This window comes from Zosterops lateralis, assembly GCF_965231275.1.
Source record: "Zosterops lateralis genome assembly, chromosome: 3".
Classification (NCBI taxonomy): Eukaryota; Metazoa; Chordata; class Aves; order Passeriformes; family Zosteropidae; genus Zosterops; species Zosterops lateralis.
In genome coordinates, this window is record NC_139764.1 from 27,114,874 (window position 1) to 27,134,618 (window position 19,745).

Below are 19,745 nucleotides of genomic sequence, written 5' to 3' on the forward strand. Positions count from 1 at the left end.
CATATGGTTTTGGTTCCGAGTTAAATAAGTTCTAAAATAAATGTAAAATTGCAGCAACTTTATTTTTGTACTTATGAAAATTGACTTATTTGCTGTAGACCTGATCTGATAGTTGCTTTTAATTCCTTCACATGCATAAAGAGAGTGAAATATAGATATTGGATTTATAATATTGTAATTTACACAAAAGCACGTGTAAATTGTCTCCAGCCTGTGGGATAATGAAGACAGAGCCCTGGACCAATTCCAAGAAAATCCTTTACTTTAAAACTTCATGTGAGGTATTAAGACAAAAACTGATCAAGTCTTCCTTTATATGTAAGATGTGTTTCATTAAATGGACTTCACAGTTCAGTTTCAGTTTCAGGTTTTCCAGCTACTGCTTCTTCTTTCCAGAGGAAATTTAGTAAGCATTCTGTATTCTGGTTGGGTGGTGTTTTTTTTGTTTTGTTTTGTTTTGTTTTGTTTTGTTTTGTTGTTTAATGCTCAGTATCAACATTTTAAATTGAAGTGCTAGGAAAGATTCTTCCATATTCATTAAAAGAAACTGTTCTGCTGGCCATGGTTTTAAAACATTGGGTATTAGTACTTATTTGTGTTCTTGAATAAAAGTGATTTTCAGGAGAGAAATGCAATGTAAATATGGATAATGTACATGAAATACGAAGATTTTGTTTGGGAGAATAAACACATAATTATCCCAACATTACTTTTGCTTCATGTAATTTCCAAGATTTTTTAGCATGCAGTAACCAACAAAACCGATGGGGAATCAACAGGACAGAACTGATCAGGTTCTCAGTAGATGTCAGCTGGTGCATAAAAATCACTAATACTGCATATGCACACATTAGCAAGTATCTGGCCCAGGATTCTTCATAGAAGGTACAGGCCCAATGCTAAGTCCCATTTGGTTGGCTCAGTTCAGTGTCTGTGTCTATTTCTGGGAAAAATTCCTAGATTGACCAGCCTGGCCTCTGCACTATGGGTGTATTTACTGTGTATACACCTGTAGGCTTTACAGCCAAATGAACCTGTGCCCTGTCTCCAGACCTATCACAATCTGCCCCTGTTTTTAGTTGCCACATTGCCATCTCAGCCTCACTTCACAAGTGAGTCGATTCCTTTTCCTGCTGTTCTGTGTTTTCTTGTTCTCCAGTCTCAGCTGATGGAAGAAAAATGAAATCCACGTTCACTGGCCACAGCCTTCATCCTCCCATCCCCTCCTCAGCATTCAGCAGGGCCATGAGGCTTCCAAGGCCACTTCCACCTGCCAAGGGCTTAGGTGCTTCATTATCAGTGTGCCTGTTAACGCAGGGTGAGGGCCCTGGAACAGCAATCGAGATCAGGGGGAATTTCTGTACGCAGTTCTCGGCGTTCTTTCCCTGTTCTCACACCCAGCTCCGTACGAGTCTGTGTTCTCACACCGCCCACTAGGTGGCAGCAAAAAGGCGCTGTTGGGAGCGGAGGGGTTTGCAGGGCTGCTCCATCCTCTTCCCGGGAATCTGCAGGGCAGTCAGGAGTCTGCTGCTGCTGCTGCTGCTGCTGGGCAGGTAGGGGGAAAACCCTGAAGACCTTCAGCTGTGCAGATCCGATACCACGAGCTTGCTAAAGAGTAAATCCTTCTGGAACTTTAGGAAGAAGTTAGGAAGGCAAGTTGCTTTGTCGAAACCACAGAATGGGTAGGGAGGGAGTTCTTAGGGATTTTCTCCTCAAAGGCACTTCCAAAACCTGCAAAGGAACGTTCTTGTGCATTGCTGTCCCCAGCAATATGTGGAGGTTTCCATGTTCAGCTCATTCCGTCAGGATATGCTACATGTAGTAAAGGCATCCCTGGGGAAAGTGCCAGAGCTCAAAGAGGGCAGCAAGGTAAAGGCAGTTCATTATTCCTTCCTTTAAAAATACCTACATTTAATAAATTAACTGAGCTCTCTGTTGGCATGAAAATTCAGGTAAGAAGCTTGAAGGCCCAAACATGGATCTCCTTCTGGTCCACATCTGTAACATGTCTAGCACTAAAACTTAGTAAAAAAATTATGAAACTTCTGCTCTCAGTTTTCCTTTTCTATATGGGGGCAAACTCAGTATTTTTTAAATGGAAGATGAAATTATTTTTGGTGAAGAAAAAAAAAAAAAAGAAATGCCTTAAAATAATCGGAGCATTCACGTGGGAAAGGAAAGAAAACAAAGAGAAATATCTCATTCAAATCATAGCTCTGCTTGATTCAAGGCAAGCCTGGATTTCAATGAGCAGCTTTACCAGAGACTGGAGTCTCTATGTGAGATCGACTGGGCCACTCAAGGGACACAGTGATGGAGTCTGTGCTTACCCAGCCTCTGCCCCTTTGCAGGTCTCTCGGCATGTTAATCAAAATTACCACACTACAGGAAACATCTTCTGCTGAAACATTGTTGCAATATATTTGGCTAACAAAAAAAGCATCTTTTATTTGGAAAATTGCTCCAGGAACTCCTGACCATCTTTGTTCAATGGAGCAGGAGGGCCATGATTTGAGAATAAAAACAGCAAGTTCAGCAAAGTGCCTGACCTCTTGTGCACATACAACTTCCTAGCTGCTGAAGCCTAATAAAAAGAGTGGCAGAACTACTGTGGAGTCATTTGGTACCAACCAAGTAGCACTGGGAAAGATGCAGTTGGCTTCTCTTCTCCAGCTCCTCAACTTTTAATCTGCAACAGTTCAGATGTCTTTGGAGAAAGCCTCACCAGAGTACAGTTTAGTTGAGTTCTTATTGTTCTGCATGCAAAAAACAGAGCAAGGAAAGAAAACCAAACAAGCAAACAAACAGAACAAATCCAGTAACTATTAAAAGAGAAATGGTTCAAGAGCAAAAATTCGGAAAATGTTCTCCATCAAACAGGATCACTTATATTAGCTTTTCATTCCTGCAGGTTTGATTCAGAGGCAAAGTAATCAATAATTCGCATATTTTTCATCATCTCAACAACATCCCAGAGGAATTAATTTCACAAGGATAAACTGTTCAGCAATTTCTGTGGTATATTAACCACAAGCAAGACTTTCTTGAATGTCAGACCTTTACTTCTGCTCTCCTTTTTGTCACTATTTTTTTTAAGCAATATTGAAAACAAAACAACAAAAGCCCTGCTTTATTTGACCATTACTTAACTTCATATCCTTTTCACAAGACAAGTTTGCCCTGGAACCCAATCCCTGTGGCACTTCCATTTCCTCATATAAATTGTTATTTGTCACAGTTCCTGCACTTAAGTTGTAACCCTATCTTGCTCAATTTTTAGACTTTACTGTAAAAAGAATGATTTAAATCAAGGTGAATACATTTCTGTTACTGTAGTGGACTTCACAAAGGCTTTTCCTGATGTCAGATCTTCTCTAGGCTCTTGACAAATACCATTGCTTTTGTAGATGATTTTTCCCACTAACAGGATATGTAGCCTTTCACCTCTAAGATGCTGTTTTGAATCCTGCCCTTCTCAATTGCCAAACAAGTGTCAAAGAGCAGCAATTTAGATTGCAAGCCTTGAAGAATCTTGATTTAATTTCCAGGGAAAAGATGTCCAGACAGCATAGAAGTCTCTTTCTTCTGAGATTGGCCTTGCTCACTGAAGAGTTAATAATCAGAAACTGAAGTTAGACGGGCTCAGTTATGAAATAAAGTGGACATTCTCAGTAAGTCATGCAATTAAGTATCTTACAGATTTAGCAGACTTCAGGGTCAGAGGGAGGGTATCCAAAGAGCAGAAGCTTGTGCTATACTTGCCCTGCTAATGGAAGCTTTAATGCCTTTGCTTTACCTCCACCATCAAGGGTCTGGTGACGGCAGCATCCCCAGCACACCTAATAACTGTTGGGTGCCTACCAGTGCTTTTCCTAAACCAGGGGAAAGCTTGAGTACAAGCAGAAAAACCAGAGGTTTCCTTTTTGCATGCCTGAACCATACCTATACCGTGGTTAAACAACATATTCTGTTACCATGTTCTTCACGGATGATGGTCCAGGAGAGGCAGAAGTAATAAACCCTCTTGCCCCGTGCAATTTCATTAACCTTTCTCATTTTGTGCCTATGAGCTTTGCAACCTCAAATGTCACCTCATTTTCTGCCATCAGATGCATGAGTTAGTCATGCACAGTTTTATTTATAAATATAATATCACTTTGTTTATTTGAGCTCCAGAGATTTAGGGTAAACACAGAGCCTGAACAAATGGGGATGTTGGGGCTGAACATAAAGTTCAGCATTTTCTGAGCACTCTGTGCTGCCTTAGTAAGAGCAGGTAATCATCCTAAACAAAGGAGAGACCATAAAGAGAGCAAGCAGAAGCAGGCCTCAAATTAAATCCTAAGGTTTTACACACACACACACAAAATTAAATTCAATTACATTAAAAAAATACAAGACCAAAACCAAACCCACAGAACTCACACACTATGCATAATGCATAGAGACAGGGAGGAAAGAGCTGCCCTGACCCATAATGTGCTGGGACAATAAAGATATTGCTGTTGGCTCTTGCCAGTCCTCCTGTTGTTGCTTCTCATCTTTGCCTTTTTGGGAAGTAAAGGGGGATTCCTTCTGTCCTGGCACTGCCCTGTGAGCCATTATATTTTTCTGTCAGCTGCTCTGAGTAGACAGAGTATTCAGGAATTTTCCATTTTTTGGGCTACAAAACAGTCCTTTTTGTTCTGGCAGGTCTCCTCCTTTTCTTCCTGGTGCATGCTGAGGTGAAGATACTGCAGTATTTCCCAGCACTATCTAGGGTATCCATGAACAACTTCCCCTTGGCTAAAGCAGTCTCTGACAGACCTTTTGTCCCTGACATAATTATAAATGTCCTACTTTGACTTCATAATCTTCAGCCCTTTTTTTCTCACACCTTTTGTTGCCCTTCTGACATTTCTGGTTTTGTTGACTTTTTTTCCCAGCATTTTGCTATTTCTTTGGCTGTGTGATGATGTGTTGATCCTACTGATTTATATCTTTACTGTGTCTTTATTTATTCCACACACCATCCTTGAGATAACTCATCATTTTTTTGCTCATTAGGTACTTCTGGCTGGTAACAAATTTCTTGAAGTCTCTCATAGTTACTTATCATTCCTACTCCAAGCCTATGCAATTCTTGTCTGTATTTAGTGAAGTCCATAGCTCTCCCTCAAAAGGTCAACAAAAGTCATATTTGTGCATATCAGGACAGAATTTGGCATCAAAAGCTTCAGTTTTTTCGTATATTACTTTAAAAAAAAAACAAAACAAAACAAAACAAAAAAAAACCCAACCAAAACCTTAAAAATAGAAATATAAAAACAAGTGAAGGTTTTTCCTAATCCACATTTCTCACTAGAGCAGAGATATTTATTACCTTAGTGATGCAGGTTTTCATTTGTACCCACTATCCCAAGAGATCCAGACAGGTGTTTCTCAGGAGCTTAGGAATGTGATGTCATGGAGTGTTTTTCTGGGGCTCTCAGGATCCCTACTTTGAGCATTCACCTACCTGCAAACCTTTCCCACCTTGCCTCAGATCACCAAATCTGCTGTGCCTTTTTAGTTCTTCCTGCTCTGCTTTGGTGATATTCCCATCTGCTATATTCCTTCCCTGTAGCTGGGTGGTCAGCCAAAGTCTTCCCTATTCTTGGCTGTCCTTGCAGGATTTCAAAAGTTCAGTCTGCACTTACCAGATGTCAACAAGAAAAGTGTTGTCAAAAGAAAATAGTAAGATGAGGAATAGTATGCAGTATAGCCACATTTATCCATAAAAGTCTCTGCAGTCCAGATATCTGTCTCTAATTCATCATAGGAGAAGGGTAGAGAAGTGGATTTGCCTAGAGGAAGAAATAGGGCAGGAAACTTTAGCCAGGTCAGCATTCCCCTCTGCAAATCCCTGGAAAGGTAGAAGGGGTCAGAGCAGCATGTCCCATCTCCCTTAAGTCTGCATTACACTTCTGTTCTCCAAGGCACCTGGAAAAACACAGACCAAGCTGTTCTATGTGCATCACATTTGAGTTTCACCTCTGAACAGAAGGAAATGGGGCCCTGGACCCCAAAACCCTTGGAAACAGAATGAGGCAAACCACTGGGGACCTAACTGAACCAAAAGGGGAAATTTCTGGTTTGGATTTTGAGAAGTTTGCAACACAGGCCATAAAAAATTCCCCAGAGGTAAGTATGAACAACTGCACTGCAGCAGCCTAGTGCTTGTTGTAGGACATTATAATGACAACTGGAGAATTCCTTTATGTATATTGTTGCAAAATGGTACTGAGAAATATTTATGAGTATATTCTTGAACATTTTTTCCCCCTGGAAGTGACTAATCTTGTGCAGATTTACCGAAAGTTTATCAGAATGTCAGGCAGTGCCAAGGAGCAAAGCAGCCAGACCATTGCACGTACTGCAGTGAAGCTGTTAGCAAGGACACCTGGCACAGGAAAAGAAGTTTAAAAAACCCGGTTTCCCTTCTGCTTGAGTAGAATTTCTTGACAAGATAAAATTATTTTCTTAGAGATCAAAGGGTCTTTTCAATGAAAGAAGGGTCATTTCTACTGACAATAGGCTTCCAAATTCTGAACAAGAAACAAAACAGCCAAATATATTATAAATTATATATTTACATATATAAAATATCTATTTTATACATTTAAATACATAAATATATTTATAATATATTGTAAAGAGCACTACACTATCAAACTTAACGTTTTTACATCAAATGGGACATATTTGAACACTCCAGATTCTTTCTCATAGATGTCACTTGCACAGACACTATCCTCCTCGTTATTGTATATGAGATTTGTAAATTCTTCTGCTGGAACTACTGAAATATTCACTTTAAAACAACAAACAATATTTTCTCACATGCCAAAGAAAATGGGAATTTTAACATCTTAAGCCTTCCCTAGAGATGGCAGGATTCTCTTGGTTTGTGTGTTACTCCACAGAGTTGCATGTTTATGCCAGTGGGAGGGAGGGGCGTCTCCTCTGTTTTTTTCCACTAACTTCACAGTGAAGAGCTCTTTTTCTCCATACTCCTATGACAAGTCTTCTTGTTTCCTGACTTTGCTAATCATTCATTTTTGAATCCACCAGGTAGGACAGCTTTGTACAGGGTGGGGAAAAAGAAGTGATTACATTTGCCCAGACTCCTGTGGCAAGCAGCAGATTTGAAAGGAGGAAGCATGACAGGCTAAGGCTGGTTGAGTCTCCTTCAATTTTGGTCCTTCTTCAAAAAACCCATTGCCTCCTGCCAGTCAAAATTTCTCATCCTCATCTGCTCTCCTCTCCATTTAGTGCCTGGTTTCCCTCTGCCACCAAGATCAGTGTGTGGGCTGCTTCTCATGAAGGACAAAGGTCCAGCTCAGCCACCAGCCCTCTGCAATCAGGGCACTGCTCCTCTGCCTGACTGTGACTCAGGAACAGCTGGGGGCCTTCTGCCCTTGGTGCTTGGCTCCTCTTGCCCCAGGATCATCTCCTATCACACAGTGCCACGCTGGGCTGCCAACTATTCCACTTAGGTAACACTTGGCATTTCCAGCCCCGGGGCCTCAGCACTGACGCAATTTCCAAAATTATTTTTTAAAAAGCCACAAATATTTTGAATTCCTAGCAACTGAAAAACCCCAAAAGCAAGAAAGCAGCATTCTTCTGCCAGGAAGGGAAGAGGAAAGGCTGCAGTGGGGAGCAGAATGGTGGATTGAACTCTGCTTCATCTTTCTATTCCCTCCTCTTCTTTTAAAACTTGCTGATAATTCAAGGTAATGGGAAAGGGAAGAAAGAAAGAGACAAAAACTGGGGTGGGGAAAATAAATTTTGGAATCCTTTCTCCAGGAGTAGAAGCAGAAAAGATCACATGAAGCAATGCTGGCATCTTTCTGTCTCTCTTCTCTAGCTTCCTACCTCCTTAAAAGCCACATAGCAGTACAGGTGAGAGACAGATGCTATTACTTTTTCTACTTCTTCCTTCATTAAAAATAAACAGGGCATAGTTAATGGTTAATGCTGCTGAGTTCATGGAACAAACAGTTCTCTTTTCCCATCTTGCCTGTAGTTCAATTATGAACTTAGGCTGCCTTCAGGCTACAAAGGGCAAGAAAGCAGGAAATACATATATCCAGAAATGCCGCCAGTGTTTGATGTCTCTGAGCTGAAATTAAATAAAATTGAAGTGGAGAATAAAAGCAATATTCAAACCATGGAGCATGGATTCAAATAGAGAAAAAGCAAAAAAACAGGTCTGAGATAACTGAGCAACATGGAGGACTTCCAAAGTCAGCAGTAATGCTAGAAAGCTGTTTCTGTGAAGGTTATTAGTAAATGATCTTCGAAGTAGTCACAGATTAAAAAATAAATGAACAAAGTTTGGCTTATATAAGCATGCCCTCTGGCTTTGCCAGCACTGAACAAGCAAGGTAGGAGGAGAAAAACCAAGACCCCAGGGTCTGGAGCCAGAACAATAACTGAGAAACTCAAAAACCCTGTAGGGATACAGAGGAGCCAGAGGACAGGATTCATCCTCACACTCCTCCAAAACACATGGGAAACTTCAGAATTGCCTTGGAGGATATGGTGATCTGAAGATCAAAGGTCAGTATGTCTCTGTTAGGGAGGTGAAAGCAGAGGTGAAGTACCACATTGGATAAGGATGCTCACACTAATCTGACACTCAGCAGTGCCATAAGCAGGCACTGGACAGTGTCACAGACAAAGGCAGCAGCTTCAACTCCTGATGCTGCAGGAAGGAGAAGGGAGCTTTCTGTCAGGGTTATTCCATGGTGGAAGGGGACAGTGTGTACAGAAGCCTGCCAGAAGGGGAAGAAGGATTTGGAGCTTTAGCACAAACCAAAAGTAGCCCCCCAATTATTTCCTTTAAGCATGACCCACATTTTTCTGCAGCTCAAAGTGAATCAGAGCGCCTAATCTCAGCACTGCAGTGAAACACCTGAGATCAAGGAATCGATCCAAAGTTCACTAAGCAGCAGAGAAATGAACCTGGCTTACCTTTAGATAAAATAAAATACAGGTGTTGTATTTAAGAACTATACACAAACTAGCTGACTTCACAGAACATACACGGTAACTATTATCTGAAGAAACCATGAAACATGATGAATGGCATAGGCATGCTCAAAATTGTTATGAATGCAAAACTAATAATCTTAAGTACCTGATAAAACACGCAATTCTAGCTTTTCGTAGGTAGGTAGTCAGGCCAATTTCTAGGAGAAGCTCCAGGGAATGTCTAAAAGAACACTACATATTGAAAGAATAGTGCACCTCAATATCAGACACATCAAGAGATGTGCAGGATGGAGATTCTGAAGACACAGCATCTGCATACTGCAGACTCTGAAAAAATCTAGCTAAGGCAGAGTAAAAAGATAGTGTAATTTTAACCACTGTGTAGATCCCAGAGAGCTGCCTTCCCAGTTGGTGCCTTTCCCTGCACCACCTACTGAAATCGTCTTGGTAATCAGCACATGAGTTTTCTAAAACAATTGAGGAAGGAACACTATAGGAAGGACACAGTTTTGAAAGGGGAAAAAAGATCCAAGTAAATAACCACCCGAAAAACCTAAAAGAAGTGAAAATTCCAAATAGCTGCTTTACAGTTTTGTCTTTAATATATAAAGATAATAATAATATAATAAATAATATAATAATATAGATATAATTAAATTTATATATTGGCATCCAGATTACAGCCAGTAATATTTACATACATATCCCAAAATCTAGTTATCTTGATGCAAAAGGAGTCCTTAAGGAACAACAAAAATAAAGAGCAACTTGTGGCAGAGCACCTCATCAACATTGATATGTTGATATACACTTAAACTTCAGACTGCAGAAGAGAAAGACAAAAGCCTTTTGTGATGTTGGAAGATTATCCTTTGTTATTAGAATAACCATGGACTTTCAAACAGAAGCCAGAGTGGGTTATTCAAGCCCAAATGCACATTTATGGTTTAGAAAAGAAGAATCCAGATACTATTGTGAAACAAGACAGGGATAATGCATACTCCTTTCTTTGGTTTTGGTGTCATTAGCACAGGTGATCAGATTATGAATGGGATGAATTAATTTTGAAAAAAAAGAAAAGCATAACAGTGTATTAATGCATTGTCCAAGGACAGCATGTCATTAACCTTATGATACACTTGTTATGTTACTAATTGAAATGTCCTATTAAACAAAAATCAATACTTATATTCTTTCTCTTAGCTGAGTAGTCCGATTGTCACAAAGGCTGTTGTGATTTACATACATTTTTACTACTTTTTTCTTTGCTAGAATACCAAATCTCTTCTCAATGAGCGATCTGACCACTAGTTGGCATTGTTACTTCACTCAAATAAATGACCTTTGAACGAGGTGTTGAACTACAAAACCTGACTTCTACATTTTTGAGCTCTAAAATTCATTTTGCAACATCTGGACATGATGATGAGGGAAAAGGGAAAGAACAAGTAATATGTGACTGGAAAATTATTTCCCCTTCCCCACCCTGTGTATCTCTTTCAGCAAATTTTTAGTTCTACCTTTAATTCTGGAAGAGTAAAGCATTATAAAGTATCTGTGGAGGGAAAAACCCTCAAATCACAGCCATAGTCATGCACACTTAACTGGTATGGTCCAGGCTGTGAGTGTAGACCCAACAGTATTCCCACGTCAGTAAGCTTAAATAACAGAAACACAAATTAATAGCAAATATGAAATGAAAGAATTTTGTACCCCATGAGCTGCTCTTTCTGCTACACCAGAACTTTTAGTGGTGCCTTATGCTCTGAGCTGCTGATAGCATGGTGATTCTGCCAGTCATGGAATAAAACAAGGGTGTTTTTCTCATCTTTCCAGAAAAAGTGGGGTGATACCTTGCTGAGTTAGAGTGCAAAGAGACCTTTGGGACAGAATCTCCTGTGCTGCTCAGCCCCTGGTCCATTCACCCTCAGGCTGCTTTGTCACACACAGGATGGGATGTGGGGTTCCTCCTGGCTGTGCTACCCATAGCTCTGGTGGCTCTGCTGAGTGAGACTGGGGAACCCCTGTGAGGCTTAGCAGCACAAGTTGGTTCTGGAGGTCCCTGCAGACAGGGAAGTGGAAAAGGGAACAGGTTGTCTCTCTGTGTCCCATCAGTGGAAGAAGGAGAGGGGATTTTTGCCTTGTGGAGTTTAACTTCTAGGACTGATATTGAAACAGTTAAAGGTTTGCTTTAGTTGCAAATCAAACTTCCTTTCAATTAAAATTAACATTTCTGTGATATAGAAGCAAGATTTCAAAAATATCCACTTCTCAAAAGAAAATGAACACAACCTGAAAAAGCTGCTTAAGAACAATAAGAAAGATGTAATCTCTGTAATACTGCAAATCCTGGCTCATACACAAACCCACAGACTGACACTGCTTGCACATTAACTACAGTGAGTCACAGTAATGTTCTCAAATTAAATCCTCATCTACACTACTGACACACTTTAAGGCCTTAGGTATGTCTCATTAACACTCTTGAGCTCTAAAATACACATAACACTTACCCAGTATTACAGAGATTAATTCATTAGTGACTGCAAAGTGCTAGGTAAATGTTTACAACAATTGACCAGCAGGATGTTTTCCAAACATCCTCATCACCAAAACAGAAAGAAATATGAAATGCAAACAGCACCAATGTGAATCGTGGAAAATAAAAGCAAAAACTTCCTTCCATTCTAATGAATGTTTCAAAGCCAAAACAACAAAGGGCAATCAGCCAGACAGTGGTTTTGAGTAACCTAGGCAACTTGACATCAAGTCTTTCAGAAAGCACTGTAGGCTGATATATAAGAATTTTTTTGCAACTGCTCTGCCTATAAGACTTTCTAAAATCTCATGATGGAAAGCAGCTGATTCCACAATATCCAAGATATCCCTTGCTGATCTAGATTTAATTAAATTAAGCCACTCACAAAATTATGCTATGCCACAAGGCAATCCATGAATGATCACAGGAGCTATAACAAGCCATCCCCAAATTCTCCAGTACTGAATATCTTAGCAACTGTTTTCCTTTGAAGGAGCTGTACATTAGAAATTCTCAATGGGTTGGAGTGAGCAGATGTAATGCTGTTTCAGACACCCATGCTTGCAGCCTAATCTCCCTCCTCTTAGGAGAAGCAACTAAAGAATGCGTGATGGCTCCTAGTCTATAACACAGATCCAATTGTACTCATTATCAAAATCTATATAAATGCCGTCCCCACTTTATTTGGCATTAAAAGCTTCCATCCTTTGAAGATAAACAGGTTAACAAGCTTTAAAATCATTAATGAAGTAAGGCTTGAGGAATATCTCTCTGAGCAGCATAAACATTGGCTCAGCTAACATCTCATGCCATCAACGAGGAAAGATCACTAGCAGACCCAGGCCAAGATGCTGTGGGAAATAAGTGGAAGGCAATAACAGCTGGGAATATTTGGCACATACAATAAAGTTTTGAAACCCTTTGGATACTGGGTTTCCAAGCTCTTTTTTTTTTTTTCTTTTTTACTTTTTTTTTTTTTTAACCACAAAATATTTCATTAGCACTTGTGTGAGAAACAAAGTCAGAAACACCCAGGTGTGGTATGAATGACATGGTTACCTGCCATGAAATGATACAAACATCTCTCTCCTTTCTCCCTCTCCCCCTCCAATTATCTACTTGCAGAATGCATGTAACAGCACATCTTCAGAGCTAATGTTCTATGAGCTGGGTAGGAATACAAATCTGTCTGTGTATATTACATTTGGAAATCCAGTCTTCTTAGGCTACTTTGCTAATTAGATGGGGTTTATACAATTGTGGTGTAGGTCTGTCCAGCTTTGCATTTCCTGAAACGAGCAGTTTCAGCCACATTTGGCAGATGGATTGAGGTTCAGAATTCCTACAGTGCGAGATTTGCTTGATGATAGAAGACACCAGCCATTTCCCTGTGAAGGGAAAGGCTGTGACAGGGAATCAGCAGTTCCTTGCTGAGTCGGGTCTTGGAGGACACATTGCTCAGAACTGGGCATGGCACAGAATGCCTTTGGCCCAATGCACAAGTTTGCAGGAAGATGATAGTAAATGCAGGGAGAAGAAAGGCTGGAAACAGCAAAAGAGGAAAAAGTCTACTGGTGGAGGCTGCAGAAAAGATGCAACTCTTAAATCTAGAAAGGTTTTATAAATTTTTAATTTTTAATTTTATTTTTTTTTTTTTTTACTGGCAGAAAGTCGGGATGTAGGATACAAGATGCGAGTGAACTAGATTTGTCCAGCTCAGAAGAAAAGTTGGGGTTTTTTCTACTGCATTTGTTACTACTTAGATATCTCACTCAATCAGACAGAACCTGTTTATCCACTGGTCAATTGGATATGGGATAAGAAAAGTAAGGACACAAATAGTCATGTACTGTGGCACAGGAGTCCCAGTCACTGCATGGACCTGGCTGTGCTTACTCTGTAAATGTAAACAGAAAGGATTATTCCTGTCCTAAAAAAAACCCCCAAAAACAACAACAAAAAAAAAAACCAACCAAAAAAACTCCCAACCAAAAAAACCCCACCATAAATATTTTTCCCGTCTGCCCTAAAATAGTGAAACCCAAAGTAAACATAAACCAACCGCCCTCTTTAATGGTGATTATAGCCTTGCTGGATTCTATGCACAATAACAATGGTTTGAATTTGTTAAAGGTCACAAGGAAAAGTACAGCAACAAGACCTTGTAGCTGGCAGCATGTTTTTATTTCTCAGCTTAAAGCACACACAGTAGCTGAGCACACTCACTGGCTACACAGTGAGTGCTTTTAAACAGCAGTCTACAGGGAAAAAAAGGAATTAACTATGCACTGTTGAGCAAGGTAAACTGATAGATAAAGGTGTAAACTGATAGATAAAGGTATGACAGCTACCCTCTGAAATTTTATTGCTATTTTACCTGTGCCAAAGCCATCAGGGGAAAAAAGTAAATAACACTTCTTGACTGTGCAACCTAAGCAGGAGGATTTCTCCTGCTGTTATGTCTCTTGCATACAGAAAGGAATATTCAAGGAATCCAGAAAGTGCTTCTCCCCCATGATATTTTTTATACACCAGAAAGGAGGAATAACAGAGACAAAACAAACTTGGATTCAATCAGTACAGCATGACAAGTACTCAGTTGTACTCCAGGACTTTGCTTGAGTAAACAGCAGTGTGCCTGTGAAATGTTCAAAACAAAAAAATAAATAGCCTTTAAAGACACAAAGTGTCTGTATAAACAGAGGATGAACACTACTCGATTACCAATACTTTTGATGGAAAAAGAAATCAGCAACTCTGTCTTTGGCAGGAATGGAGAACTGGGATACAGATCCTGCAGCAAGGCTTCCTGCAGTGCCAGGAAATCACACAACAGATGCCCAGGTGCCCTCTTTCCACACAATACCCATCCAATATTGATCACCAAATAAGGAGCTGAGAAACAGCTGTAGACAAAACAGCCTTAGACAGAAGGCTGCAAAAGAGAGACTGATCACACTGCTGCTGTCCTAGATCCTTCAAATAAGCAGGAAAACTTTTTAACAAAGTTTGTTACGTAGTTTAGGGGGACAAATCTCAGCTGATCCCTACAAGAAAGGGGCAGAAGTCTTAGCACAGGATTACCAAAAAATAAATACAGTGCAAGCAGTGATCTGGTTTCCTTTTGAACATAGCAGTTACACATGGATTCTTATCTTCAGGAATTCTCCAAATTAGTTACACAATCCCTTCCATTGGGTTTATCATGCTCAATCTTGCAGCAATTTAAACTCCTCTCTCCTTCCAGTCCTGTTTCGAGCTTCACTCTAGGAACCTTCCAGTTTCTGACCTAAATTAAATAAATAACAAACACTCAATCTGATACATAACCCTCCAATCCATTTACAAATAGTTGTCCTATCTCCTTATAAGCATCTGCCAACCAGGCTAAGAAATCAAGATATTTTTTATCTTTGTAAGGAATAACAGGAAAATGTTTAATGCATCACATTCTTCTAAACAACCTACTAATCCTTGTTGCTACCTGTCTAAATTCAAATCAGGCTTTGTTAAAACTAACTTGTTTTGTACGAAAAAAAAATTATCATGGTCACTTACAATGGCTTGGGTATCTTTACAAAACAGCCTTGCTTAGTGAGCCCAAAAAGTACATTGTGCTTTTTACTTCTGCTTCACACTGGCTGCTCACAGACACCCACAAATTCGATTAACCATCATTCTACTGGGGTTTTTTTCTTCTATGTTTTTATTTGTTTCAAAGACCTAGCAGCAAGTACAAGCAAGACAGTTCAGAGATGGCTGCTGTGCTGCTTCTGCCCTGCCACAGGGCTTGTGGAATACATGTTGTATTCTGGGCCACTTTCTTAAATCAGTGGCAGGATTAGCACACAAGGCAAATGGATCATTTTGCAAGATTTAGATATTGCAGAAATATAGTTCTCCTCTGCAATAAGGAATTAACTTTCTTAATGTTCCTACATCAACATATACTTGTGGTTACATGTAAATTGAGAAGGGTAAAATCATGTAGTTTTTCATGCAAAATAGCCAACAGGGTGTAACTTTTGCACACAGATAAGTGAGCCCCCACCTGGAGTACTGAGTCCAGCTCTGAGAGCTCTGGAGCTCTCAGCATGGCAAAGATGTGTTGGACTGAGTCCAGAGAAGGGCCACAAAGATGCTCAGAGGGATGGAGCACCTGAAAGGCAGGAGAATCAGTAACACCAAGTGTCACAGGAATTTCCAGAAATGTGAAAGCAAAACTCTAGGGACATTTTCCAAAAATATGTCTACAAGTGCCAAACACAACACAAGTGAATGAGCAAGAAAGAACAAAGCACTGGTATTGCAAATTGGCCTTCCAGCTGCACTGTCCATTTGTGGCTGTTGAATGCCACCAGAACGCTTCACAGCCATGGTCAACACTACAGATGTAAGAACAAGACCAATTGCACCATTTTTTTTTTAAAGTTTTGTACACAAGATTGAAATTCCATGTTTCCTGTAAAACATTTTAATTAGTTAATTAGCCTCAAACACATACACACACTTTTTTCCCTGACACAGTGGTCTCGGGAAAAAAATACAAGGTTTTGGCTTTCAGCAGATCAAGGACAAAAAGAATTATTAAATAATATTAACTTAGAGTTGAGAAGAGCTGGAGCTAAGATTCTAGCATCTTCTTAAATTTGAATTATGGTCTGCTTCTGTATTGCATGGCATCACAGCGAAAACAAATAAAATATTACTTGAAAAATTGCCTTTGAGTGACCTCAGACACGCAGCTCTTTGTGACCCATAGACACGTGGCTGTGAGTTGTGCTCTGCTATAGATTTGCCACAACTTGGCTTGGTCATGGCAGAGACTGGAACCCTAAGAATCTAGGAACTTAGGAAAGCAGGATGTCATCCTGGACACCTGGCTCGTGAGAGGAGTGTACTGCAAATGCACCCTACTACCTGTCCTGTTAATCACCCAAGGACAAGGCTTTTATGCTACCCTGCCACTACACAAACTTTATATCAACTACTGATTTCCTCTCTGTCTGACATTTGCATTTATTTACAAAATACATATGCAAAGCACTACTGAGCATTCAAGGAAGCACTTCCTTTGCTCTTGATGCCAAGTCTCCTTCCAGCCAGTAGCTGAGCCCTGAGATGTCCTTCTCCCTCTTGGCTTCACACTTCAAATAAAACTGTGTGATGTTTCTGCTAACTTTCCTTGGCTGCTGCTCTCCCAGAGCCACACTTCCATAGGAAGGCCATCATGATCTTTGGGTTTTGTTTGGCTGCTCATAAATTCTGCCTGCACAGCTCACAACATCGTTGAGATTTCTGTAAGACTTGCACTTTGAGCAGGAAGATTATTGTTTGATCTGTGCCAGAAGAGTGCCAAATAAATTTCTTACACTTGTTAAAGTTTCACCAAACTCTTCTACCACTGCTTTTTCCACAGACTGCACATTCCCTCCCCCAGTCACTGAGCATTTCTGATGATCTACAAGAAAAGGCAGAGGACCATCCCTTTTGCACCTTTGCTCACTGCCCTGTTAATTTCTGCTCAGGAGTCAAAGAGACAGTCATGGTCTTGGGCCTGAATCTAGAGCTAAGGCAAGCTCTGTGTTCCTTTTGAAAAGGGAAAATCTGGCCATGCACCAGGCACCAGAAATACTGAGAGCAATGGAATTAGGCAAATCTGAATTAATCCTCTCCCAGGCCTTCCACCCCCTCACTAAAAACCTTGGGAAAGCTCAAATCCAAGCTTGATCTTTAGGTACAATATGTGTCAAGGGCACAAAGTGCAAGCTTGCAACTAAAGGTGCTTTGAATACACAACAGATTTCCCAGATGGGAATTTCCTTCATTATTATTTTTAATTTTCCATTTCCTAACATTCAAATACCAAAGAATACATCCAAGCATACTCAACTTTGAAGAAAGCAGTTAAGCAAGGACTAAACTAGGAAAGAACACTTGGCTTTCTACAACACAGCCATTACATTAACTCCTCTGAGAGATGGTCTTTTGAATCCAAACATAGTTTGTTTTTTTAAAGTCACTAGTGATTACCAGGGGAAGAAAATAATTGTTGGGAAAAGCTTGGTTAATTCAGTGACCAATGTAACATTTAACTCCATCCCAAGCTTTCTGTGGAATAATACATTGGGAGATGATGGCATGCTGTACTCCAAGAGTCAGCCTCAGAAATAACCCAGTCCCCCAGAAATTCAGATCAAATGAAAAGCAGTTATTTTTTTGGAATAGAATGACTGGTGGACACACAGCATTAGGTTTGAACTCTGCCAATATAAAAAGACTAACTTTTATGTATAAACAAATTCTATGTAAAAGTTTAAATAAGAAATATCTCTTCAAAATGTCCTGAGGGCTTCAGGACCAAAAAAAAACCCAACCCAGTTTTTTAGAGAGAAACTTTTAGAAATTAAATCTATTCGAGAAACCCTAAAAATATGCAGCTAAAACCCTAGACTATCACAGCATCTTGTATTCTTACATTCACTACAACTAAACACTACAAAAGAAAAAAAATGGGAAAAAAAAAGAAAATCTTTCTTAGGACTCTTCCAGACCAAGCTCCATGCATCAACTGTGGACTCACAGATCTTTTAAGCCAAGCTTGCTCCAGCTGAAAGCTTTTTACAGTCTGCAGTCAGATCAGAAAGGTATAGCAAAGGGCAATGGCCAATATAAGAAGAGCCTAAATGTAATTTGAGGTTTTGATGGTGCAAGCTGGTATTTTCTGAAAGAACAAACACATCAGCATCACCCACTTCGGCTATAATCCTTCTTCACTCAGAATGAGGTATAAGTAATGAGACTGAGTGTAAACCTTGGCAGTACTGCCAAGTACCAGGAGAAGAGGCCAGCCTCTTCCAAACCCACAAATCCAGAAAGAAGCCCCATAACCTTTGACAAATGCAAAAATGTTACATGGAAATAAAAACTCAGCTGTTTGTCTGAACAAATCACCACAGTAAAATGTGCTTACAGGCAGAAAACTTGATCTGCAGTCAGGAGATGTTATAATATTTTCAGTAACTGGATGCTTCTGCAATTCCAGTGCTACTTTTAATCGGATTTACTGACTGTGTTTTACAAAATGGTCATGGAGAGCCAAAAGGGGCTCTCATCCACCCTGCCAGCACAACAGCCATTGCTGCCTCATTACGAATTACAAAACACGATGATTGGAAGAAGCCCTTTCACTCTACATGAAAGCAAGGAAGGAAAACACAGGTGAATTTGACCTGAAATAGTATTAGGGAGGAAAAAACATCTCCTCATTTCAGAGTGTTTTTAGTTGTTGTATTTTGATTATAGTACATTTTGTTTTGAATATCAGAAAATGTCATTCCCATGGTGAAGAGAAACTGAAATACTGAAAAGTTCTCTGATCTTGGCCCATCAGTGAAAGCAGTTTGAAATATCTGCTTCTACTAAATGTTTTCTTTGGGTAACTTCCACTAGGGATTAAGCTTTATTTCCATTAGAATGTCCTTTGAACGGGACTTTATAAAAGCTTAAATGAAATGAGAAAACACTTGGGTCAGAACTTGCTCATAGCAGTGTTTCTTCAGGACTTGATTAGCCTGGGATTGAATGAGCTGCATTCTATCAGCTGACAATCAGTAAATAAAAGTCTGGGCAATTATGTTTTTTCAGTTCAGTGACCCTTTCACAGCAACTCCAGCAAAGGATCTTTGTAAGCAAGAATGTGAAGCCATTCACTGAGAGACATTCACTTTCTCAGAAAAGGACACATTTGCTTGCTGATACATCTACAGGCATGCATACATGGTAGCTCAGAATACAGGCAGCTGGAAATAAATGTAGCAGATTTTGCAGTTTATGGGTCAAGTTTTGTTCACCTTTAGACAGGCCTGTACCTGGGCCATATTTATCATTTCACTGAATTTAAAAACAAAACTAAACTTCAAACTGGATGAACAAAAGCACTGGAGAATCAAAAGGCATTTAAAAGTGTTTGAAAAGAAAACTGTCCTCCTTTAGGACCTCAGTTTATGGATTAATAAATTAAAAAAACAACAATAAAACTGACAGTACTCAAGTATGAGAGAACTTCACTTCTTATTCCACATACTTTAAATCATAATCCAATCTCTAGATTCTAGAGATTGGTATAAATCCTGCAGTATGAAATGTATTACCTCTCCAAACTTCTGTTCATATTATTTATGAT

The 19,745-nt window shown here is 39.8% G+C and overlaps 1 long non-coding RNA gene across 3 annotated transcripts in view; it reads right to left on the minus strand.

The window, feature by feature from the left end:
- Positions 1-434: 434 nt before the first annotated feature.
- Positions 435-19,745, minus strand: part of LOC310907469 — a 28,526-nt gene continuing 9,215 nt past the window's right edge. Inside the window, exons 2-5 of one of the 3 annotated variants that reach the window (XR_014589626.1) lie at positions 5,515-5,825; positions 5,363-5,479; positions 2,632-2,756; positions 435-1,833 (exon numbers count right to left, since the gene is read on the minus strand). This is a non-coding gene — a long non-coding RNA (uncharacterized lncRNA). Of the gene's footprint in view, positions 2,757-5,362; positions 5,480-5,514; positions 5,826-6,699; positions 7,084-19,745 lie in introns of those variants that run through there. The other 2 variants (XR_014589628.1, XR_014589627.1) reach the window with 2 other exon arrangements.